Source organism: Mesoplodon mirus, assembly GCF_964341445.2.
Source record: "Mesoplodon mirus genome assembly, chromosome: 4".
Classification (NCBI taxonomy): domain Eukaryota; kingdom Metazoa; phylum Chordata; class Mammalia; order Artiodactyla; family Ziphiidae; genus Mesoplodon; species Mesoplodon mirus.
The window spans coordinates 35,030,982-35,055,755 of NC_138979.1; the positions used below are offsets into that span (position 1 = coordinate 35,030,982).

The following is a 24,774-nucleotide window of genomic DNA, read 5'->3' on the forward strand; positions in this document are numbered from 1 at the left end:
GTAAAAATGCAGGCCACAACGTATATCAGTAGTAGCAATACCTGTGATTTTGTTACCAATAGAAATCACAGCTGTTTTCACATGCCATGAAAATCGTGGCAGGCATCCAGAACAGCAGTTACATTCATCACCATTTCAAAATCAGTTGTACTAGCAGATCCTATAATTTAGTGTGTTGATAGAGAAGCAAATTTACGACTACATCACACATTGAAAACTACCTCAGGAACTGTACTTCCATATAATTAGTTGGCTTCCTTTGTAATCAAGTATGTTTTATTTTTATAGATTTAAAACCCTTGTTTGAGAAGGGAGCCATAGGCTTCTCTAGACTACGGAGGGATCCGTGGCACTGAAATGTGAAGGACCCCTGATGTAGAGGGATCTAGGGTTAGATGATCTCTACCGTTTCTTCTAGGTATGAAAGTGTATGACTCTGTTTTCTCTAGGAGTGGCTAAAGGCTTGAGAGTACTTAATAAACAAGGATAAAATTCCCAATGTGAATTCTCACTTTGTGCGAACCAAGAATTGACATAAAGCAGATTTCTTGGATCAAGTTCCTCCTAGCTATTCTAGCATCAGTTTGCTGCCTCCTGAGGGACAGATGACTCTTGCACAAGCTCTTCCTTTGAAGGATAGGAGGAGCTCACGCCAGAGTCAAGGTGCCTACGGCACTGGAAGACAGGTCAAGGTGACTACGGTATCCACGGCTCTTCTGAGAACGTGTTCCGAGGCATCTCTTTTGTTTCACGGTGTGAGCATACCTCCCACCTCTCCTCCAACGCACAGATCATGGATCCGGGGTGGGCATTTGCACAGGGCAGTGAGCTGTACAACATTCTGTACACTTCCGCTTCCTCCTCAGTAAAATGAGGTTGATAATAGTGTCTACCTCACAGGTTTGTGCTCAGTAAGTGCTACTACTGTTTGGGTTTTGTCTTGGTTTGATTTTTTGTTGTTGTTTTTACTATGGGTTTTGGCATTGTGAGCTGAAATGTTGCCTGCCATATCAGTAAACAAAGGATGTTGCAGCCATCAAGCCATCATATTATGGCCGCCCTAATGGTGCACCACCCCAAGGAGACTCAGGATGAGAAAGCACAGGACACTGGCCCCAGATAGTGGAGGTGCACATCAAAGGAATGATTTCAGTAAACCCAGACACTTGCATCTTCCCATACAGACAAAAGCGCTAAATTCCTTAACTTGAGATAGCTGATTTTCTTTAATTAACAGTCATCTTTTGATGTTCCAACTACCTTGTCTTTTGTTGCAAAAACTCCTATATATCGTGGCTCCCCAATCCCCTCCTTGCCACTTCAGAACAGTTTCTCAGCATTATCTGCGATGCTATGTCCCAAGCTTGAAGTCCTCAGAATGTCTGTCAAATGAAACAGACCTCTCGACTTTTCGATTGTGCAGTGTTTTCCGTCCACAGCATCACTGGTCAGTTATCTGCTAGGGGCTATGCTATTCAATCATTCATTCATTCATTTAACAAATATTTTTAGAGTGTGCAGTGGGGCAATCACTGTGCTGAGTAATGGGGATTACTTGTTAAACACACCAGCTGTGGATTTGCTCTCATAGAACTGATGGTCCAGTACGTGGGCAAGACAGGCAGATTGTGGTAAGAGCTGTGCAGAAGAATGATACGGAAATTGAAAAACATACAGCACAGGGTCTGGTTTAGTTTGGGGCCTAGAAGGTTTCCCTGAAAATAGATGAATAGGAATAACTAAGTGAAAAGAGAGGAAGCAGTATGTACAAAGGCCCTGAGTCAGGAGACAGAACGGTCTATCGAAGGTACGGAAAAGTCTATTGTGGATGGAGATCCAATAACCAGGCTGGGAGACACAGCAATGAGGCAGAAGGGCAGCCTGAGACCCAAGCACGGAGGGACTTTTATTTTTTCACTCACGTATTTAGTCAGGCAGCAAATAGGTACTGGGCACTTACTATATGCAAGGCATTATTTTAGACATTGGGGGACAAAGTGAACAAGACAGACACAGTCCCTATGCCAGGAATTTTGATCTTTCTCCTAACGACAATGGGAAGGCATGGAAGGGTTTTCTTTTTTTTTTTTTTTTTTTAACATCTTTCTTAGAGTGTAACTGCTTTACAATGTTGTGTTAGTTTCTGCTCTATAAGGAATTGAATCAGGTCTACGTACACATATATCCCCGTTATCTCCTCCCTCTTGCGTTTCCCTCCCACCCTCCCTATCCCACCCCTCTAGGTGGTCACAAAGCACTGAGCTGATCTCCCTGTGCTATGCGGCTGCTTCACACTAGATATCTATTTTACATTTGGTAGTGTATCTATGTCCATGCCACTCTCTCACTTTGTCCCAGCTTACTGTTCCCCCTCCCCGTGTCCTCAAGTCCATTCTCTAAGTCTGCGTCTTTATTCCTAACCTGCCCCTAGGTTCTTCAGATCCATTTTTTTCTTTTTTCTTTTTAGATTCCGTAAATATGTGTTACCATACGGTATTTATCTGGTATAATAAGGTCAAACCAAGAAAATATATTGCAGATAACGAAAGCCAGGCTTCTCGCTGTCATAGAAAGAAGTTTACAAACAAGAAAAAGGTATAGACTGTAATAACGTCCCTATGTGCTGGACTGGCATTCAAGGTTTCAGTATGAATGCATAGATACAGGAAAAAAATTGTGTGTGTGTGTTTGTGCACATGCACGTGCGTGCACACACATTCAAGGATTAGTGTATATGCAATCAACCTTTTAACCCTCCCAATGACCAAAGCTAGAATGCTTTGAGCAACAAAATAATGATAGTGTTGGATTTCAACCCTTAAATATATATCTATATATAGATATAGATATCTATATCTACAACTATATCTAGATATATAGATATATACGCATCCCGTGGAGTCCATGTGGATATACATAAAGTGAATAAATGGGGAAGAAGGAACAACTCTTCCCTTCCAAAGAATTCCAATTAGTAAAAGTAGACGGAATGAAGAAAGTAGAAGGTCACAATTAGAACATCTTCGTGATAATTGTTGTAGGCACAGTCCACAGTGGATGCTAAAATTAAGGGGCAATACTTTAAGAAACAGTGGAATATTTGCGCAGTGTCAAAGTATTGTCTCTGAAATAAGCATGTATTAATTAGAAAGAGAAAAATAGTAACTTAATAGACAAGAAACATGGCAGAAACTACCAGAACCAAGGATCAAGTCACTGGTAAAAGGACTTATTGACATATTGTTCCCCCTGATAGTATGCGTTAAGAAGGGCAAGAATGCATAACCTCACTCTCATCTTGAGAAAACACTAGATAACCCCAGATTGAGGGCCATTCGATAAAACCTCTAGCCAGTGTCATGGTCAAAAGTGTCAAGGTCATGAAAGACAAGAAGAAATTGAGGAAGCATCCCTGATTGGAGGAGGCTAGAGAGGCAAGGCAACAAAACACAATGTGGGATCCTGGATTAGAACTCGGGCAGAATAAAGGGCAATAGTGGAAAAATGGTAAAATCCCAAAATGTTGACATGTAAAAGACAGAATATTTGGGATTTCATCACACTGTATATGAGAGTGGACCCAAGCCTTACATTAGTAAGGCTTACATTACTCCTCATCCTAACTGTACCTTCCAGCCTAACGCTAATTCGCTTTGGATTTACTGACAAATCAGTTCACATTAAAACAGTTATTTACTGTAAACAGTTCTTTTCAGCTATCATGTTTCATAGCTAGATTACTTTCTCATAATTTTTCCAAAATAAAACTCCTTAGGGATACTATCTTATGCATAAATTCGGTCTAACAAGGCTTTGGCTTTTCTGTTTGTGTGCAAGAGAATAGTGCTGAGAAAAGTCTCATTCACAGCTCTTAAAAGAACGCTTTGAATATACTTCAAAATCAGTAGAAGAGGTTAACCTTCCGTCTCCTTTAATTTCCAAGATGCCTCATTTGGTCACAGGTCGATTTCCGTAGTTGTGAAAATGGCAGCCATGTTTACTCAGTGTTTTCTTCCCTAAGTTCTCTAAGAGCGAGGACAAGATGCCATTCCCCCAGGATGCCTGGATCAGTCAGGGTCACAAGCCTGTCCAGAGTGATTGTCTCCTTTTCACGTTTAGTAAGGGTCCATAAAAATGCCATTAGAGCCAACATCTTAAGAACTACTGGCCAGAGCTTCTCAAATGTAAATGCCTTATACACCTGTTGCAACCCTAAAACTGAGAGAAGTCATCAGTTGCCGTGTTTGCCAAGCCCTCAGGATGTCGTACTCTGTACTAGTCTATAAATCACAGGAAGAGGCAGCTCGTGACAATGCACAGGTGATCTTGGTGATTTCCTGATTAGAAGGACAGAACGGGGTCCCAAGTGCACTGGCGCACCTGCTACGGTATTTTATGTTAGTCCTGGAACGTACCATTTACAAGAGCTGGAATTAAAAAACCGGCCATGGGGAAATGACAGTACCCAATTTTAATAGTGGTGATTTTGCATTGACTTCTGTCTGATTGTAGAACCTAGAGGGATTTTTGTAAAGAAATATATGTTTTTGTGCCAGCTACATGGGGAAGAGAGCTTTTACATTTTGCTTCATCTTCACAGCGGCATTAGGACCCCCCTGCAAAGTTTTATCCTTCTTGACACGATTGACAGCACCTTTGTTTGTAGAGGTCTAGCGAACACAAATTAAGATGCTTTACAAACGTACAGTGGTGAGTTGCGTCTGTGCAGCCTCCTGCAAAAAAAAAAAAAAAAATCCATTGAACACATAGCTCATTAGAGATCTAGTTACAAAAAGAAGTGCATGATTTTATGAAAAGCGGAAACTGAGATCACAGAGGGAAGCGAAGAAGCTAGGCTTGGGTTAGGGCCACTGCTTGGCACTGGAGTCAGAAGTGCCCTGGACTCCCTTCTTAGCTGGGCCAAGTGGCTTCTCGATGCCCTCAGGGGACGTCACAGCCCTTCAGGCCACCTGCTCCTCCCAGTGCTGACAGCAGCACTAGCTTCTGGGGTGTCATGAACCCCAGGGAAAACTTACCAAAGCAATGGACCTCCCCCTAGAAAAATATATATGATTACATTTCCCACATAACTTCAGGGCATTTACACACCTGTCCAATCCCATCCAAGGAAGCCTTGTCTGTGGGGCTGAAATTCCAAGACAGAAAGAGGCTGCGGAGAGCCTCCCAGTGCTCGTTAGTAGGCCACCGACCACCCTACTCAGTCAACTATTCTTTTCTCTACAGGACACCAAGTTGCACCCACATCAAAGCAGCTACTCTCCTGATGTCCCAAGACACCACATCCGTTCAGAATGGCCCTGCGGACGAGACCCTGACAAGGTTGGCTCCATGCGGTCCGGTTTGCACAAGGCTTCGGGGTGGTCGCAATACTATCACAGGAAGGCCCCAGGTAGTGCCGCCAGGAAGAGGGTTTCTCTCCCGGCTCGCAGCGTCTCTCAGCCACCGTCTTGCAGCTCCTCGTGTGGACACCGTCCACCTTCCGAGACTGGAAGCCCTGACCACAGGCTGATGTACCAGGGCCTCCAAGGGCCTGTGTGCCAACATGCATCACAAGCCCCCCGACGAGCGGTTCCTCCAAAAGGTGGGTCTGAAATGAGAAAAACAAACAAAAAGGTGGACAGTGGGAGAAAGTGGGGTGTCACTTCTTGCTGGGATCAAGCCTTTTACTGTACTGTACTTTCAGTATAGCAAAGGCTTGACAGTTATGACCTTATTCAACAGGAAACTCATCTGAATTGTTCCTGGCTGACTAAGCAAAGTGGTGGAGGAATCACAACCTCAATAGAGGCAAGCAAACCACGTGTTTCCATGAGCCTCCGGCACCACATCAAGGCACGCACCTCAAAAGACACAGTCTCCTGATGAGCTGGAGCAGATCGATTTAGGCAAGGAAGAGAAGAATGACACATTTGTTAACAAACTGTAAGCTCCGTTTATATAAGCACTTGAAATATATTCTGGTATGAGTATGAATTTGTTTGTGAGCAATGTTCTCCACTAAGAGGAGCGCTCTAGTTTACATTTAGGACACACTGGGCTTCCCTGGTGGTGCAGTGGTTGAGAGTCCGCCTGCCGATGCAGGGGACACGGGTTCGTGCCCCGGACCGGGAAGATCCCTCATGCCGCGGAGAGGCTGGGCCCGTGAGCCATGGCCGCTGGGCCTGCGCGTCCGGAGCCTGTGCTCCGCAGCGGGAGAGGCCACGGCAGTGAGAGGCCCGTGTACCGCAAAAACAAGAGTATTTGGTATAATACATACTATTGAGGATGGCACCATGAGAAATCATAATTTAGTAGGAACTGTCCATTATGAGAGGTGGTATAGAGGACAGATGATGCCACTTTCAGGCGGTCATAGTCACTACTGAGGTGGCAGAGGTTGTGTGCTGCCCTAGGGCGGGGCCGGTACCTCCTGTCATCACAGCCGGACTCAGAACGGTTGGGGTGTTGACAAATTATATGCTGCTGCTGCTGCTGCTGCATCCTCACAGCGCGACCCAGGCAACGTCCAGGACACTGGAACAAAAGCACAGTGCAGTATAAACAACATCGTGAGCTCATGCATGCTGGGGTTCCAAAACCATGTGCTGCAGCGGCACTGCTGAGGACTAGCTACGGGGGATCAGCTGTCCCCGAGGGAAGTTAAGGAGGATGGAAGCCCAGCTCTAAGGGCCAGACAGCCCTCCTTCAGAGCCAGAAGTTTCCTTTCCTCCTCTTTTCCCCCAGAAACTTAGACCACCTCTGGGCAGAAGGGGAAAGCACAGGGCCAATCTGTAATTGACCAGTCTTAGGTTCAGAAATAACTATGCTTAAAACCATAAGCCGTGGGCAAGTTTGGGTTTTCCTGCTCAGAGCAAAAATGAAGGCTATGTGTTGAGGTGAGTTCAATTACGGAAAAAAAATATTTTGACATGCAGTTCTTAAATTTTTCTGTACTCATGACACCTATTAATTTTTCCTGTAATTTGTTTTATGCTTGAAAAGGTCTTTCCCGTCCTGATAGTTCTAGTCCAGTTTAATTACTTTTACACTGAGCACTTGAATCAAGTCAGAATTTATTCTGAGGTACGCTGTGAGTTTGGGCTCTCATTTTACTTGTTTTTCTTACATTAGTTGACCAGTTTCCCTCATACAATCTTTTTTTTTTCGTAACAACATTATTGTGATATAACTCACATACTGTACAAGTCACTGTTTAACAGATACAACTTAATGGTTTTTAGAGTTGTGCAACCATCACCACAATCAATTTTAAGACTTTATCACCATCCCCAAAAGAAACCCTTTACCCTTTAGCATCTACTCCCAATTCCTCTCCTGGCCTCTCCCCCTCAGGTCTAGATAACTGTTCAGCTACCTTTTTCTCTAGAGACTTACCTACTGTAGACACTTCATATAAGTAGAATCATACAATATGTGGTCTTTTGTGTCTGCCTTCCCTCCCTGACCATAATGTCTTTAAGGTTCATCACCTTGTAATACATATTAGTACTTTATTCTTTTCAATGGTCAGATGATATTCCATTGTACAAATACACCACATTTATCTATCTGTCCGTTATTTCCAATTTTTGGAGTTGTATTATGCGTTTGATTTGAGTTATTCCCAGTTTTTGGTTCTTATAAATAATGCTGCTGAGTTATTCCCAGTTTTTGGTTCTTATAAATAATGCTGCTGTGAACATTCATGTACAAGTTTTTGTGTGAACCTGTTTTCGTTTCTCTTCGGTACATACCTAGGAGTAGAATTACTGGGTCATATGGTAACCCATACATTTAACGTTTTGAAGAACTGTCAGACTGTTTTCCAAAGTGGCTAGACCATTTTACATTCCCGCTTGCAAAGTACTAAGGTTCCAATTTCTCCATGTCCTCATCAACACTTACTACTATCTCTCTTTGTGATTAACATTTCCCTAATGAGTAATGATGCTAAGTATCTTTTCCTGTTCTTATTGGCCATTTGTAAGTCTTTATTGGAGAAATGTCTATTCAGATCCTTTTCAATATTTTAATTAGTTTATTTGTGTTTTTATTATTGAGTTTGAGTGTTCTTTATATATTTTAGGAACAAGTTCCCTTTCATATATATGATTTTTTTAACATTTTTATTGGAGTATAATAGCTTTACAATGGTGTGTTGGTTTCTGCTTTATAACAAAGTGAATCAGTTATACATATACGTATGTCCCCATATCTCTTCCCTCTTGCGTCTCCCTCCCTCCCACCCTCCCTATCCCACCGCTCTAGGTGGTCACAAAGCACTGAGCTGATCTCCCTGTGCTATGCAGCTGCTTCCCACTAGCTATCTATTTTACGTTTGGTAGTGTATATATGTCCATGCCACTCTCTCACTTTGTCCCAGCTTACCCTTCCCCCTCCCTCCCCATATCCTCAAGTCCATTCTCTAGTAGGTCTGCATCTTTATTCCCATCTTGCTCCTAGGTTCTTCTGGCCATTTTGTTTATTCCTTTTTTTTTTTTTTTGGATTCCATATATATGTGTTAGCATACAGTATCTGTTTTTCTCTTTCTGACTTACTTCACACTGTATGACAGTCTCTAGGTCCATCCACCTCAGTACAAATAACTCACTTCTGCTCCTTTTTTTTTTATCCCCCAGCTTTATTGAGGTATAATCGACAAAATCGTAAGATACTCAAAGGGTACAACGTGATGATTTGATAATTCCCAGGGGTTAATGAACACATTGATCACCTCACATATTTACCTTTTGTGTGTGTGTGAGAACATTTATATATATTTTTTTCAAAAGTTAATCTAATTTATTCTTTTATTCTGTGTGGTTAATTAACCAAGTTAATATACGGTGAGTTCATTTTTTTCTATTTGTTTTAATTTTTTTTTTCTGCTTTATAACAAATTTAATCAGTTATACATATACATATGTTCCCATATCCCCTCCCTTTTGCGTCTCCCTCCCACCCCTCCAGGCGGTCACAAAGCACAGAGCTGATCTCCCTGTGCTATGCGGCTGCTTCCCACTAGCTATCTACCTTACGTTTGGTAGTGTATAGGTGTCCATGCCGCTCTTTCGCTTTGCCACAGCTTACCCTTCCCCGTCCCCATATCCTCAAGTCCATTCTCTAGTAGGTCTGTGTCTTTATTCCTGTCTTACCCCTATGTTCTTCATGACATTTTTTTTCTTAAATTCCGTATATATGTGTCAGCATACGGTATTTGTCTTTCTCTTTCTGACTTACTTCACTCTGTATGACAGACTCTAGGTCTATCCACCTCATTACAAATAGCTCAATTTCGTTTCTTTTTATGGCTGAGTAATATTCCATTGTATATATGTGCCACATCTTCTATATCCATTCATCCGATGATGGACACTTAGGTTGTTTCCATCTCCGGGCTATTGTAAATAGGGCTGCTATGAACATTTTGGTACATGACTCGTTTTGAATTATGGTTTTCTCAGGGTATATGCCCAGTAGTGGGATTGCTGGGTCATATGGTAGTTCTATTTGTAGTTTTTTAAGGAACCTCCATACCGTTTTCCATAGTGGCTGTACCAATTCACATTCCCACCAGCAGTGCAAGAGTGTTCCCTTTTCTCCACACCCTCTCCAGCATTTTTTGTTTCTAGATTTTTTGATGATGGCCATCCTGACTGGTGTGAGATGATATCTCATTGTAGTTTTGATTTGCATTTCTCTAATGAGTAAAGATGTTGGGCATCCTTTCATGTGTTTGTTGGCAGTCTGTATATCTTCTTTGGAGAAATGTCTATTTAGGTCTTCTGCCCATTTTTGGATTGGGTTGTTTGTTTTTTTGTTATTGAGCTGCATGAGCTGCTTATAAATTTTGGAGATTAATCCTTTGTCAGTTGCTTCATTTGCAAATATTTTCTCCCATTCTGAGGGTTGTCTTTTGGTCTTGTTTATGGTTTCCTTTGCTGTGCAAAAGCTTTGAAGTTTCATTAGGTCCCATGTGTTTATTTTTGTCTTTATTTCCATTTCTCTAGGAGGTGGGTCCAAAAGGATCTTGCTGTGATTTATGTCATAGAGTGTTCTGCCTATGTTTTCCTCTAAGAGTTTGATAGTGCCTGGCTTTACATTTAGGTCTTTAATCCATTTTAAGCTTATTTTTGTGTATGGTGTTAGGGAGTGATCTAATCTCATACTTTTACATGTCCCTGTCCGGTTTTCCCAGCACCACTTATTGAAGAGACTGTCCTTTCTCCACTGTACATTCCTGCCTCCTTTATCAAAGATAAGGTGACCATATGTGCATGGGTTTATCTCTGGACTTTCTATCCTGTTCCATTGATCTATCTTTCTGTTTTTGTGCCAGTACCATACTGTCTTGATTACTGTAGCTTTGTAGTATAGTCTGAAGTCAGGGAGCCTGATTCCTCCAGCTCCATTTTTCGTTCTCAAGATTGCTTTGGCTATTCGGGGTCTTTTGTGTTTCCATACAAAAAAAAATTGTGAAATTTTTTGTTCTAGTTCTGTGAAAAATGCCAGTGGTAGTTTGATAGGGATTGCATTGAATCTGTAGATTGCTTTGGGTAGTAGAGTCATTTTCACAATGTTGATTCTTCCAATCCAAGAACATGGTACATCTCTCCTTCTATTTGTATCATCTTTAATTTCTTTCATCAGTGTCTTATAATTTTCTGCATACAGGTCTTTTGTCTCCTTAGGTAAGTTTATTCCTAGATATTTTATTCTTCTTGTTGCAATGGTAAATGGGAGTGTTTCCTTGATTTCACTTTCAGATTTTTCATCATTAGTATATAGGAATGCCAGAGATTTCTGTGCATTAATTTTGTATCCTGCTACTTTACCAAATTCATTGATTAGCTCTAGTAGTTTTCTGGTAGCATCTTTAGGATTCTCTATGTATAGTATCATGTCATCTGCAAAGAGTGACAGCTTTACTTCTTCTTTTCCGATTTGGATTCCTTTTATTTCCTTTTCTTCTCTGATTGCTGTGGCTAAAACTTTCAAAACTATGTTGAATAAGAGTGGTGAGAGTGGGCAACCTTGTCTTGTTCCTCATCTTAGTGGAAATGGTTTCAGTTTTTCACCATTGAGGACGATGCTGGCTGTGGGTTTGTCATATATGGCCTTTATTACGTTGAGGAAAGTTCCCTCTATGCCTACGTTCTGCAGGGTTTTTATCATAAATGGGTGTTGAATTTTGTCGAAAGCTTTCTCTGCATCTATTGAGATGATCATATGGTTTTTCTCCTTCAATTTGTTAATATGGTGTATCACGTTGATTGATTTGCATATATTGAAGAATCCTTGCATTCCTGGAATAAACCCCACTTGATCATGGTGTATGAACCTTTGAATGTGCTGTTGGATTCTGTTTGCTAGTATTTTGTTGAGGATTTTTGCATCTATGTTCATCTGTGATATTGGCCTGTAGTTTTCTTTCTTTGTGACATCCTTGTCTGGTTTTGGTATCAAGGTGATGGTGGCCTCGTAGAATGAGTTTGGGAGTGTTCCCCCCTCTGCTATATTTTGGAAGAGTTGGAGAAGGATAGGTGTTAGCTCTTCTCTAAATGCTTGATAGAATTCGCCTGTGAAGCCATCTGGTCCTGGGCTTTTGTTTGTTGGAAGATTTTTTATCACAGTTTCAATTTCAGTGCTTGTGATTGGTCTGTTCACATTTTCTATTTCTTCCTGATTCAGTCTTGGCAGGTTGTGCATTTCTAAGAATTTGTCCATTTCTTCCAGGTTGTCCATTTTATTGGCATAGAGTTGCTTGTAGTAATCTCATGATCTTTTGTATTTCTGCAGTGTCAGTTGTTACTTCTCCGTTTTCATTTCTAATTCTATTGATTTGAGTCTTCTCCCTTTTTTTCTGGATGAGTCTGGCTAATGGTTTATCAATTTTGTTTATCTTCTCAAAGAACCAGCTTTTAGTTTTATTGATCTTTGCCATCGTTTCCTTCATTTCTTTTTCATTTATTTCTGATCTGATTTTTATGATTTCTTTCCTTCTGCTAACTTTGGGATGTTTTTGTTCTTCTTTCTCTAATTGCTTTAGGTGCAAGGTTAGGTTGTTTATTCGAGATGTTTCCTGTTTCTTAAGGTAGGATTGTATTGCTATAAACTTCCCTCTTAGAACTGCTTTTGCTGCATCCCATAGGTTTTGGGTCGTCGTGTCTCCATTGTTATTTGTTTCTAGGTATTTTTTAATTTCCTTTTTGATTTCTTCAGTGATCACTTCGTTATTAAGTAGTGTATTGTTTAGCCTCCATGTGTTTGTATTTTTTACAGCTCTTTTCCTGTAATTGATATCTAGTCTCATAGCATTGTGGTCAGAAAAGATACTTGATACAATTTCATTTTTCTTAAATTTACCAAGGCTTGATTTGTGACCCAAGATATGATCTATCCTGGAGAATGCTCCATGAGCACTTGAGAAAAATGTGTATTCTGTTGTTTTTGGATGGAATGTCCTATAAATATCAATTAAGTCCATCTTGTTTAATGTATCATTTAAAGCTTGTGTTTCCTTATTTATTTTCATTTTGGATGATCTGTCCATTGGTGAAAGTGGGGTGTTAAAGTCCCCTACTATGATTGTGTTACTGTCGATTTCTCCTTTTATGGCTGTTAGTATTTGCCTTATGTATTGAGGTGCTCCTATGTTGGGTGCATAAATATTTACAATTGTTATATCTTCTTCTTGAATCGATCCCTTGATCATTATGTAGTGTCCTTCTTTGTCTCTTCTAGTAGTCTTTATTTTAAAGTCTATTTTGTCTGATATGAGAATTGCTACTGCAGCTTTCTTTTGGTTTCCATTTGCATGGAATATCTTTTTCCATCCCCTCACTTTCAGTCTGTATGTGTCTCTAGGTCTGAAGTGGGTCTCTTGTAGACAGCATATATATGGGTCTTGTTTTTGTATCCATTCAGCCACTCTGTGTCTTTTGGTGGGAGCATTTAGTCCATTTACATTTAAGGTAATTATCGATATGTATGTTCCTATTCCCATTTTCTTAATTGTTTTGGGTTCGTTATTGTAGGTCTTTTCCTTCTGTTGTGTTTCTTGCCTAGAGAAGTTCCTTTAGCATTTGTTGTAAAGCTGGTTTGGTGGTGCTGAACTCTCTCAGGTTTTGCTTGTCTGTAAAGGTTTTAATTTCTCCATCAAATCTGAATGAGATCCTTGCTGGGTAGAGTAATCTTGGTTGCAGGTTTTTCTCCTTCATCACTTTAATTATGTCCTGCCACTCCCTTCTGGCTTGTAGAGTTTCTGCTGAGAGATCAGCTGTTATCCTGATGGGGATTCCCTTGTGTGTTATTTGTTGTTTTTCCCTTGCTGCTTTTAATATGATTTCTTTGTGTTTAATTTTTGACAGTTTGATTAATATGTGTCTTGGCGTATTTCTCCTTGGATTTATTCTGTATGGGACTCTCTGTGCCTCCTGGACTTGATTAACTATTTCCTTTCCCATATTAGGGAAGTTTTCAACTATAATCTCTTCAAATATTTTCTCAGTCCCTTTCTTTTTCTCTTCTTCTTCTGGGACCCCTATAATTCGCATGTTGGTGTGTTTAACGTTGTCCCAGAGGTCTCTGAGACTGTCCTCTGTTCTTTTCATTCTTTTTTCTTTATTTTGCTCTGCATCAGTTATTTCCACTATTTTATCTTCCACCTCACTTATCCGTTCTTCTGCCTCAGTTATTCTGCTATAGATCCCATCTAGAGTATTTTTCATTTCATTTATTGTATTTTTAATCGATGCTTGATTCATCTTTAGTTCTTCTAGGTCCTTGTTAACTGTTTCTTGCATTTTGTCTATTCTATTTCCAAGATTTTGGATCTTGGAAATAGAATCTTGGATCATCTTTACTATCATTATTCTGAATTCTTTTTCAGGTACACTGCCTATTACCTCTTCATTTGTGAGGTCTGGTGGGTTTTTATCTTGCTCCTTCTCCTGCTGTGTGTTTTTCTGTCTTCTCATTTTGCTTATGTTACTGTGTTTGGGGTCTCCTTTTTGCAGGCTGCAGGTTCGTAGTTCCCGTTGTTTTTGGTGTCTGTCCCCAGTGGCTAAGGTTGCTTTAGTGGGTTGTGTAGGCTTCCTGGTGGAGGGGACTAGTGCCTGTGTTCTGGTGGATGAGGCTGGATCTTGTGTTTCTGGTGGGCACATCCATGTCTGGTGGTGTGTTTTGGAGTATCTGCGGACTTTTTATGATTTTAGGCAGCCCCTCTGCTAATGGGTGGCGTTGTGTTCCTGTCTTGCTAGTTGTTTGGCATAGGGTGTCCAGCACTGTAGCTTGCTGGTCGTTGAGTGAGGCTGGGTGCTGGTGTTGAGATGGAGATCTCTGGAAGATTTTCGCCGTTTGATATTATGTGGAGCTGGGAGGTCTCTTGTGGACCAGTGTCCTGAAGTTGGCTCTCCCACCTCAGAGGCACAGCACTGACTCCTGGCTCCTCAATGTGGGATGATTTGTTGTCTATTCATGTACTCCACAGATGCAGGGTACATCAAGTTGATTGTGGAGCTTTAATCCGCTGCTTCTGAGGCTGCTGGGAGAGATTTCCCTTTCTCTTCTTTGTTCTCACAGCTCCCAGGTCTCAGCTTTGGATTTGGCCCCGCCTCTGCGTGTAGGTCGCCGGAGGGCGTCTGTTCTTCGCTCAGACAGGACAGGGTTAAAGGAGCAGCCACTTCAGGGACTCTGGCTCACTCAGGCCGGGGGGGAGGGAGGGGCACGGAGTGCGGGGCGAGCCTGCAGCAGCAGAGGCCGGCGTGATGTTGCACCAGCCCAAGGCGTGCCGTGCGTTCTCCCAGGGAAGCCGTCCCTGGATCCCGGGACCCCGGCAGTGTCGGGCTGCACAGGATCCCCGGAAAGGGGGCGTGGACAGTGACCTGCGCTCGCACACGGGCCTCTTGGCGGCGGCAGCAGCAGCCCCAGCGTCCCACGCCCGTATCTGGGCTCCGCGCTTTCAGCCGCGGCTCGTGCCCGTCTGTGGAGCTCTTTTAAGCAGCGCTCTTAATCCCCTCTCCTCGCGCACCAGGAAACCAAGAGGGAAGAAAAAGTCTCTTGCCTCTTCGGCAGCTCCAGAGTTTTCCCGGACTCCCTCCCGGCTAGCTGTGGCACATTAGCCCCCTTCAGGCTGAGTTCTCGCCGCCAGCCCCAGTCCTCTCCCTGCGCTCTGACCGAAGCCCGAGCCTCAGCTTCCAGCGCCGCCCGCCCCGGCGGGCAAGCAGACAAGCCTCTCGGGCTGGTGAGTGCCGGTCGGCACCGATCCTCTGTGCGGGAATCTCTCTGCTTTGCCCTACCCAGGTACGTGGGGAGTTTCTTGCATTTTGGGAGGTCTGAGGTCTTCTGCCAGCGTTCAGTAGGTGTTCTGTAGGAGTTGTTCCACGTGTAGCTGTATTTCTGGTGTGTCTGTGGGGAGGAAGGTGATCTCCGCGTCTTACTCTTCCACCATCTGTGAGAACATTTGAGTTCTGCTCCTTTTTATGACTGAGTAATATTCCATTGTATATATGTGCCACATCTTCTTTATCCATTCATCTGTTGATGGACACTTAGGTTGCTTCCATGTCCTCGCTATTGTAAATAGAGCTGCATTGAGCATTTTGGTACATGACTCTTTTTGAATTATGGTTTTCTCAGGGTATATGCCCAGTAGTGGGATTACTGGGTCGTATGGTAGTTCTATTTTTAGTTTTATAAGGAACTTCCATACCGTTCTCCATAGTGGCTGTACCAATTCACATTCCCACCAACAGTGCAAGAGGGTCCCCTTTTACCCACACCCTCTCCAGCATTTATTGTTTGTAGATTTTTTGATGATGGCCATTCTGACTGGTGTGAGATAATATCTCATTGTAGTTTTGATTTGCATTTCTGTAATGATTAATGATGCTGAGCATTCTTTCATGTGTCTGTTGGCAATCTGTATATCTTCTTTGGAGAAATGTCTATTTAGGTCTTCTGCCCATTTTTGGATTGGGTTGTTTGTTTTTTTGATGTTGAGCTCCATGAATTGCTTGTATGTTTTGGAGATTAATCCTTTGTCAGTTGCTTCATTTGCAAATATTTTCTCCCATCCTGAGGGTTGTCTTTTCGTCTTGTTTATGGTTTCCTTTGCTGTGCAAAAGCTTTTAAGTTTCATTAGGTCCCATTTGTTTATTTTTGTTTTGATTTCCATTTCTCTAGGAGGTGGGTCAAAAAGGATCTTGCTGTGATTCATGTCATAGAGTGTTCTGCCTATGTTTTCCTCTAAGAGTTTGATGGTGTCTGGCCTTACATTTCGGTCTTTAATCCATTTTGAGTTTATTTTTGTGTAAGGTGTTAGGGAGTGTTCTAATCATATGGTTTTTCTCCTTCAATTTGTTAATATGGTGTATCACGTTGATTGATTTGCGTATATTGAAGAATCCTTGCATTCTTAGGATAAACCCCACTTGATCATAGTGTATGATCCTTTCAATGAGCTGTTGGATTCTGTTTGCTAGTATTTTGTTGAGGATTTTTGTATCTATGTTCATCAGTGATATTGGCCTGTAGTTTTCTTTCTTTGTGACATCCTTGTCTGGTTTTGGTATCAGAGTGATGTTGGCCTTGTAGAATGAGTTTGGGAGTGTTCCTCCCTCTGCTATATTTTGGAAGAGTTGGAGAAGGATAGGTGTTAGCTCTTCTCTAAATGTTTGATAGAATTCACCTGTGAAGCCATCTGATCCTGGGCTTTTGTTTGTTGGAAGATTTTTAATCACAGTTTCAATTTCAGTGCTTGTGATTGGTCTGTTCATATTTTCTATTTCTTCCTGGTTTAGTCTCAGAAGGTTGTGCATTTCTAAGAATTTGTCCATTTCTTCCAGGTTGTCCATTTTATTGGCATGTAGTTGCTGGTAGTAATCTCTCATGATCCTTTGTATTTCTGCAGTGTCAGTTGTTATTTATCCTTTTTCATTTCTAATTCTATTGATTTGAGTCTTCTCCCTTTTTTTTCTTGATAAGTCTGGCTAATGGTTTATCAATTTTGTTTCTCCTCAGAGAACCAGCTTTTAGTTTTATTGATCTTTGCTATCATTTCCTTCATTTCTTTTTCATTTATTTCTGATCTGATCTTTATGATTTCTTTCCTTCTGCTAACTTTGGGTGTTTTTTGTTCTTCTTTCTCTAATCGCTTTAGGTGTAAGGTTAGGTTGTTTATTTGAGATGTTTCTTGTTTCGTAAGGTAGGCTTGTATAGCTATAAACTTCCCTCTTAGAACTGCTTTTGCTGCATCCCATAGGTTTTGGGTCATTGTGTTTTCATTGTCATTTGTTTCTAGGTATTTTTTGATTTCCTCTTTGATTTCTTCAGTGCTCTCTTGGTTATTAAGTAGTGTGTTGTTTAGCCTCCATGTGTTTGTACTTCTTACAGATTTTTTCCTGTAATTGATATCTAGTCTCATAACGTTGTGGTCAGAAAAGATACTTGTTACAATTTCAATTTCCTTAAATTTACCAAGGCTTGATTTGTGACCCAAGATATGATCTATCCTGGAGGATGTTCCATGAGCACTTGAGGAGAATGTGTATTCTGTTGTTTTTGGATGGAATGTCCTATAAATATCAATTAAGTCCATCTTGTTTAATGTATCATTTAAAGCTTCTGTTTCCTTATTTATTTTCATTTTGGCTGATATGTCCATTGGTGAAAGTGGGGTGTTAAAGTCCCCTACTATGATTGTGTTACTGTCGATTTCGCCTTTCATGACTGTTAGTATTTGCCTTATGTATTGAGGTGCTCCTATGTTGGGTGCATAAATATTTATAATTGTTATATCTTCTTCTTGGATTGATCCCTTGATCATTATGTAGTGTCCTTCTTTGTCTCTTGTAATAGCCTTTATTTTAAAGTCTATTTTGTCTGATATGAGAATTGCTACTCCAGCTTTCTTTTGATTTCCATTTGCATGGAATATCTTTTTCCATCCCCTCACTTTCAGTCTGTATGTGTCCCTAGGTCTGAAGTGGGTCTCTTGTAGACAGCATATATACAGGTCTTGTTTTTGTATCCATTCAGCCAGTCTCTGTCTTTTGGTTGGAGGATTTAATCCATTTACATTTAAGGTAATTATCGATATTTATGTTCCTATTACCATTTTCGTAATTGTTTTGGGTTTATTATTGTAGGTCTTTTCCTTCTCTTGTGTTTCCTGCCTAGAGAAGTTCCTTTAGCGTTTGTTGTAAAGCTGGATTGGTGGTGCTGAATTCGCTTAGCTTTTGCTTGTCTCTAAAGCTTTCAATTTCTCCGTCAAATCTGAATGAGATCCTTGCTGGGTAGAGTAATCTTGGTTTTAGGTTTTTCCCTTTCATCACTTTAAATATGTCCTGCCACTCCCTTCTGGATTGCAGAGTTTCTGCTGAAAGATCAGCTGTTAGCCTTATGGGGATTCCCTTATGTGTTATTTTTTGTTTTTCCCGTGCTGCTTTTAATATTTGTTCTTTGTATTTAATTTTTGATAGTTTGATTAATACGTGTCTTGGTGTGTTTCTCCTTGGATTTATCCTGTATGGGACTCTCTGTGCTCTCTGGACTTGATTAACTATTTCCTTTCCCATATTAGGGAAGTTTTCAATGATAATCCCTTCAAATATTTTCTCAGTCCCTTTCTTTTTCTCTTCTTCTTCTGGGACCCCTATAATTCGAATGTTGGTGCCTTTAATGCTGTCCCAGAGGTCTCTGAGACTGTCCTCAATTCTTTTCATTCTTTTTTCTTTATTCTGCTCTTCAGTAGTTATTTCCACTATTTTATCTTCCAGGTCACTTATCCGTTCTTCTGCCTCAGTTATTCTGCTACTGATCCCCTCTAGAGAATTTTTTATTTCATTTACTGGGTTGTTCATCACTGTTTGTTTGCTCTTTAGTTCTTCTAGGTCCTTGCTAAACGTTTCATGTATTTTCTCCATTCTATTTACAAGATTTTGGATCATCTTTACTATCATTATTCTGAATTGTTTTTCAGGTAGACTGCCTATTTCCTCTTTATTTGTTAGGTCTGGTGGGTTTTTGCCTTGCTCCTTCATCTGCTGTGTGTTTCTCTGTCTTCTCATTTTGCTTAACTTACTATGCTTGGGGTCTCCTTTTCACAGACTGCAGGTTCGTAGTTCCCGTTGTTTTTGGTGTCTCTCCCCAGTGGCTACAGTTGGTTCCATAGGTTGTGTAGGCTTCCTGGTGGAGGGGACTAATGCCTGTGTTCTGGTGGATGAGGCTGGATCTTGTGTTTCTGGTGGGCACATCCATGTCTGGTGGTGTGTTTTGGGGTGTCTGTGGCCTTATGATTTTAGGCAGCCTCTGTGCTAATGGATGGGGTTGTGTTACTGTATTACTAGTTGTTTGGTATAGGGTGTGCTTGCACTGTAGCTTGCTGGTCGTTGAGTGGAGCTGGGTCTTGGCATTGAGATGGAGATCTTTGGGAGATTTTTGCCATTTGATATTATGTGGAGCTGGGAGGTCTCTTGCGAACTAGTGCCCTGAACTGGCTCTCCCTTCTCAGTGGCATAGCCCTGACGCCTGGCTGGAGCACCAAGAGTCTGTGCCCCACATGGCTCAGAATAAAATGGAGGAAAAAGAAGAAAGAAGAAGATAAAATAAAATAATGTAAAATAAAATAAAGTTATTAATATAAAAAATAATTATGAAGAAAAAAAATTTTTAAGTTAAAAAAAAAAGGACAGACAGAACCCTAGGACAAATGGTAAAAGCAAAGCTGTACAGACAAAATCACACAGAGAAGCATACACATATACACTCACTAAAAGAGAAAAAGGGATATATATATATCTATATATCTATCTATATAGATAGATATATAGATAGATAGATAGATATAGATATAGATATAGTTGCTCCCAAAGTCCACCTCCTCAATTTGGGATGATGCGTTTTCTATTCAGGTGTTCCACAGATGCAGGGTACATCAGGTTGATTGTGGAGATTTAATCCTCTGCTCCTGAGGCTGCTGGGAGAAATTTCCCTTTCTCTCCTTTGTTTGCACAGCTCCTGGGATTCAGCTTTGGATTTGGCCCTGCCTCTGCGTGTAGGTCACCGGAGGGCATCTATTCTTCACTCAGACAGGATAGGGTTAAAGGAGCTGCTGATTCGGGGGCTCTGGCTCACTCAGGCTGGGGGGAGGGAGGAGTATGGATGTGAGGCAAGCCTGCGGCGGCAGAGGCCAGCGTGATGTTGCACTAGCCTGAGGTGCGCCGGGCGTTCTCCCGGAAAAGTTGTCCCTGGATCACAGGACCTTGGCAATGGCGAGCTGCACAGGCTCCTGGTAGGGGAGGTGCGGGTAGTGACCTGTGCTTGCTCACAGGTTTCTTGGTGGCGGCAGCAGCGGCCTTAGCGTCTCATGCCCGCCTCAGGGGTCCGCGCTGATAGCCGCGGCTCGCGCCCGTCTCTGTAGCTCCTTTAAGGGGTGCTCTTAATCCCCTCTCCTCGCGCACCAGGAAACAAAGATGCAAGAAGAAGTCTCTTGCGTCTTCGGCAGGTCCAGACTTTTCCCCGGACTCACTCCCGGCTAGCTGTGGAGCACTAGCCCCTTCAAGCTGTGTTCACACAGCCAACCACAGTCCTCTCCCTGGGATCCGACCTCCAAAGCGTGAGCCTCAGCTCCCAGCCCCCACCCGCGCCGGCGGGTGAGCAGACAAGCCTCTCGGGCTGGTGAGTGCTGGTTGGCACCGATCCTCTGTGTGGGAATCTCTCTCCTTTGCCCTCGGCACCCCTGTTGCTGCACTCTCCTCTGTGGCTCCGAAGCTCCCCCCTCTGCCACCCGTAGTCTCCGTCCGCCAAGGGGCCTCCTAGTATGTAGAAACCTTTCCTCCTTCACAGCTCCCTCTCACTGGTGCAGGTCCCGTCCCTATTCTTTTGTCTCTTTTGTTTCTTTTTTCTTTTGCCCTACCCATGTACGTGGGGAGTTTCTTGCCTTTTGGGAGGTCTGAGGTCTTCTGCCAGTGTTTAGTAGGTGCTCGGTAGGTGTTGTTCCACATGTAGATGTATTTCTGATATATCTGTGGGGAGGAAGGTGATCTCCACGTCTTACTCTTCCACCACCTTGAAGCTCCTCCTCATATATATGATTTTTAAATATTTTCTCCCATTCTGTGGGCTGTCCACTTTCTTGATCATGTCCTTCGTAGCAAAAAAAAGTTTTTAATTTTGATGTGGTCCAATTTATTTTTGTTGTTGTTGTAGCTTATGTTTTGGTGTCATATCTAAGAAACCGTCTCCTAATCCAAAGCATGAAGATTTATGGCTACATTTTCTTCCAGGAGCTTTATTGTTTTAGCTCTTAAGTTTAGGTCTCTGATAAATTTTGACTTAATTTTTTGTATATGTTGTAGGCTAGGAATCCAAGTTCTTTCTTTTGGATGTGGCTATTCAGTTGTCCTGCAGCATTTGCTGAGGAGATTATTCTTTCCCCATTGAATGGTCTTGGCACCTTTGCAGAAAATCAGTTGACATAGATACATGGATTTATCTCCAGACTTTCAACTCTCTTTCATCAATCTATGTGTCTATGCTATGCGAGTACCACACTCTCATGATGATTACAGTTTCGTAGTAAGTTTTGAAACTGAGAAGTCTGAGCCCTCCCACTTTGTTCTTTCTCTAGATTGTTCTGGCTATACTGGGTCCTTTATATTTCCATATGAATTTTAGGATCAGCTTGTCAATTTCTGCAAAGAAGCTGGGATTTTGAAAGGGATTGTGTTGAATCTGTAGATCAAGTGTAGACATTATGAGGTCTCTAAAATTATTACATCTTTTCAAACTAGAAATAAAAAGGCCACTGAAGTATCCTACAGATTTTAATTTATACCAAAGTGAATACCAAATTCTAATAACACACGTACAGAAAAATTTCTTTGGGATCCTTTTTCCTAAGTGTAAAGGGGCCTTGAACTGAAAAAGTGAGAAAACCACTGTGGTTTATCCCCAGCGGTGATGGGTCCATTTCTTGCTGTGACCTCACAGTGCCCCACTGTGATGTACTTCACAAAAACTGTATAAAAGAGCCCAGCTGGGCCAAGGTTTTTGGTCCTTAAGAGCCCAGGAAGCTGCTTTTGGTGACCTGATGGCCTTGGACCCACAGTTAGCTTGTTTTTTCCTTGTTTCTGCAATTTTGTGGATTTTTTTCCTCTTTTCTCTAGCCTTTTTTATTTTTCTCATTTTTATTTCTTCTTTGCCTTTTTCTCCTTTTTCTTTATTTTTTCTCTCTTTATCATTTCTTTCAGTTTAAAATTTTTTCTTCTTTAGCACTGCTAGTTAGTGCTGTCATTCAGTGTAGTTAGCAGGCCACCATGATGGAGGGCCTCACAGCCAACTCCGCTGACAAGGAGGCTCATATTGATGAGTACGAGATCCTCCACACCATTGGTGAAGGCAGCTTCGCTAAAGTGAAGCTGGCCCGGCACATTCTGACCGGGACACAGGTGGCTGTGAAGATCATTAAGAAAGGTCGGCAGAGCTGCTCAACTTCCCAGGCAGTTTACCGGGAAGTGTGCTGTATGAAGGCTCTGGATCACCCCAATATTGTAAAACTGCTGGGGGTGATTGACACGGAGGAGACAATGTTCCTCGTGATGGAGTACCTCAGTGGGGGGGACATGTTCAGCTACCTAGTGAACCATGGCCGTATGACAGAGGCGGAGGCCCGACGCCCGTTCCAGCAGCTGGTCTCCGCCCTGCAGCACTGCCACCAGAGGGGCATCGTGCACAGGGACCTGAAGCTACCGAACCTCCTCTTGGATGCCAACATGAATATAAAACTGACAGACTTTGGCCTCAGCAACAAGTGTGATGAGAGTGGCATACTGGACACGATCTGCGGCACAGTCCCGTATGCTGCCCCGGAACTGTTGCGGGGGCAGAGCTACAGCGGCCCTGCGTTGGACGTGTGGAGCCTGGGTGTAGTTCTCTACAGCATGGTAACTGCGTGCCGGCCCTTTGTGGGAGAAGACGTCCGGGAGATGCGGGAGCAAATCCTACGAGGGCAATACCCCATCCCACCTTACCTGTCTTTGGAGATAAGGGCTCTATTACAAAAAATGATTGCCCTCAACCCCCGTGACAGAGGCACCTTATCTGACGTCATGAGGCATCCATGGGTGAACATGGGCCAGAAGGAGCCACTCCAGCCACCCTGTGAAGAGGACCCGGAGGTGACCACGGTGAGGACTCTGGGCTGGACTTGCGACCAGATCCAAGACCCAGGAACAGGCAGTGTGAGCTCCATGAAACCAATGGTGGGGTCCTCCATCATAACTGTGAGGCCCTTCTCTTCCGGGGACCTCAGTGGCAGTGAACTTGAGGCTTCTTTAAGCCCCGAGTTGTCCACCCTGAAAGCCAGATGGCTCTACCAGGGAGAAAATGGGCAGCTGCAGGAAGACCAGCAGGCAGGGCAGAAGACCAGTGAGCCTGCCTGTCCCCCACCCAGCCTGGAGTCGAGGACTGCCACCCCCAGCCCAGCCGACCAGTGTGGCCCTGGGACATCCCCGTCCACCAGCAGCAGGATTGGAGCCCCAGAGGGAACCAGCTGCCCCCCGGGTGTGTCCAACACTGGAAGGTCCTCCCACGCTGGGCAGCCTGAGAGTATGTCCTCATCCACTCCCTCTGGCCACAGACAGAAAAAGCAAGGGGTGGCTAGGAGAATCTGCAACTTCATATCTAAACACCTTTGTTGCAAGCTGAGGCGTCGTCATAAAGTGAAACCGCCTGAACCCCATGGATGACCCGAGGCAGGAAGGTCAGGCTGCCACGCGCCCTGGGACCCGGTCCAGTTGAAGATGACTCTGTTCTCTGCACGGCCTTCAGAAACATCGTATCCAAGACCCTGGCCAGCTCAGAGGATGGTCCGGAGCAGCCCGGGCCACCGAAAGAGAGGCCACCGTGGCTGCAGGTCCACCCCTCAACCCCCACCTGGGTGAAACTTCAGACTTCAGAGACTGGACTGTCATTCCTGGGGCACGTCTCCCCTCCCCCACTCTTCTGTCTTCCGTGTTGGTGGGGGAGGGGGAGAGTTCTTGTTCCAAGAACTCCTTGGTTCTTCCAATTCTAGTTAATAAACTTGATGCTCTAGAGAGATGTATCACACTCTGCTTTGCATCGTCCCTGCACAGACTTGGGGCTGTGCATTTTCCAGTTAGACAAGGGTGTAGCCATGTAGTGCTTGGAGTTAATCAGAACCACTAGAGGGGAAGTGACCTAAGAGAATTAACACAATGACTCCCAGCAGCAACAACTGCTGCACTGCGGGGCAGACGTGCAGAAAGTGTCGAATCCCTTCCTGCACTAACATCCCCAAACATTTTCAGAAGGGCCGAGGGGAACTTTGGATCCCTGTGGCCTGTGTTAATTACATCAGAGAGGCTCATAAAAGGATAAGAAGGTCCCGTGAACCAGCCTGTGCGCAGTGTGGTAAGGTCCCCGTGCAGCTGAGTTTCATGACTGTCACGCAGCAGTTGGGCTCCCCTCTTCCCCTGTGCGAAGGGGCCCTGATGCATGGGTTTATTTTATTTTTCTGATGTGACCATTTGAAAAGTCTTCATTGAATTTGTTACAATATTCCTTCTGTTTTATGTTTTGGTATTTTTGGCCGCGAGGCACGTGGGATCTTGGTCCCCGACAAGGGATCCAACCCGCACCCCCTGCACTGGAAGGCGAGGTCCACCACTGGACCGCCAGGGAAGTCTCCTTTTTAATTTCATTGTTTTGATGCATGGGTTGGACCACGGGGACTGGATGATTATACTAAA

General features: G+C 43.0%; 1 protein-coding gene across 21 annotated transcripts in view; it reads left to right on the forward strand.

Annotated features, from left to right (window-relative positions):
- The window catches only part of LOC309802169 (uncharacterized protein), a 249,174-nt gene that overhangs the window by 101,785 nt on the left and 122,615 nt on the right, over positions 1 to 24,774 (forward strand). For 18 of the 21 annotated variants that reach the window (XR_014293724.1, XR_014293725.1, XR_014293726.1 and 15 more), the window contains 2 exons: positions 5,245 to 5,602; positions 5,743 to 5,943. The gene's annotated coding sequence lies outside the window, so the exon portion shown is untranslated. The remainder of the gene's footprint in view (positions 1 to 5,244; positions 5,603 to 5,742; positions 5,944 to 24,774) is intronic. The other 3 variants (XR_014293734.1, XR_014293735.1, XR_014293737.1) reach the window with 1 other exon arrangement.